Source organism: Cariama cristata, unplaced genomic scaffold, assembly GCF_000690535.1.
Source record: "Cariama cristata isolate BGI_N322 unplaced genomic scaffold, ASM69053v1 scaffold10253, whole genome shotgun sequence".
Taxonomy (NCBI): domain Eukaryota; kingdom Metazoa; phylum Chordata; class Aves; order Cariamiformes; family Cariamidae; genus Cariama; species Cariama cristata.
This window is the reverse complement of record NW_009607824.1, coordinates 59,009-60,381: the sequence shown is the minus strand read 5'-3', so window position 1 is coordinate 60,381 and position 1,373 is coordinate 59,009.

The following is a 1,373-nucleotide window of genomic DNA, read 5'->3' as shown; positions in this document are numbered from 1 at the left end:
CCTACAGATAAGCACCTCTGGAATACGGTGGCTTAAGATTTTACAGCTCATGTTCCTTTTAAGAAACCACAGCAACAAACCCCCCGACTGCTGCCCTGGAGTGATGCGTTTCTCTGCTCGCCCGGGCGGTTGGGGGTTCTTGCATTCCTCCACCCTGCCCTTCTCCCCTGCCTCACCCCACCTTCCCCTCCAGCCCCTTCTTGTCTGCCCCACATCCGCCTTTCTCCCCAGCAAGCATCCCTGGTGCTGGGAGCTGTGTGCCTGCTCAGGATTTGTCCCTCGGTGCTGGGTGTTTTCTGTGAGACGGGGCGATGAGCTGGAGCAGGCTGGAGCTGCGGGTCTCTTGGGCTCCCCCGAGCCTGCCCCCCATCTTCCCCCTGCCCTGGCTGCTCTGGGTGACCACGTGGAGCCTTCCCTCCCCTCCCCGATGTTTCGGCTGTTCCTACTCTTTTTTTTTTTTTTTTCAATGAGATGGATGGCCCAGGGTGTCAGTGTTTTAAATACCGTGTGAGGATGGGGAGGAAGAAGAGCATTGAATTGTTGGACTGGCAAGTGATAAAGAGGCCAGTAAAACTAGTCGTTTGACACAAAGGCAATTACTACTAAGTGTTCAAAGTAGTTGCCAGAAATTCCCTCCCCTTCTTCTATTTCTTTCTCCTGTTTCCCTCCAGTTCTGTTCACTTGTGCTTAAAAATGCCTCCTGAAATGTTGGAATTGGCCTTCTGTATCAAAACTTATCATTCAGAAGCTGATGTTCAACTGGTCTGCCTGAAAAAGGAGAGATGCCGTTGAGTGGAGTCTGGCTTTGTTAGATGGCATGCTTAATGTGATGTTAGCTGATTTTAAGAGCGACTAAAGAGTAGTTGGAAACCAGGCTTTTTCTGTTACGAAGAGGACTGTTTCTCCACGTTTGTTGTTTCAAGACTTCCATTCTTAGTCTGATATTTGTGTGTCTGTCCCAGGCCTGTAATATTCTCATGAAACGACCTGTGTACTTTTTTGGGCATGTTGTCTGCAGCCAAAAGAGAAATTTTTGGCATAATTTGAGGTGAATCTATTAGTGAGATGAGGTTCTTAAAAAAACTCAAAAAGTAAATATTTGGTTTTAAAAAGTGACTTCAACTTTTAAATGTCTCAATGAATTGCCTTTGATGTTTATTTCCGTGTCAGATCTCCTGCAGAGATCTGAATGTGTTGAATTGTGTTTGGAGCGGGGGGATGCAGAAGGGGTTTTGCCAGCTTCCAGCTGGCTTTAAGAGACTTGTGGTAACCCCTTGGAGAGGTTCACTTCTAGTGTAGGTGGGCTTGGCCCTTTCTCTCTATAGTGGTGGGCTTTAAAATGCATCCTGGTGGTTCAGATGCGGTGGGCAGAA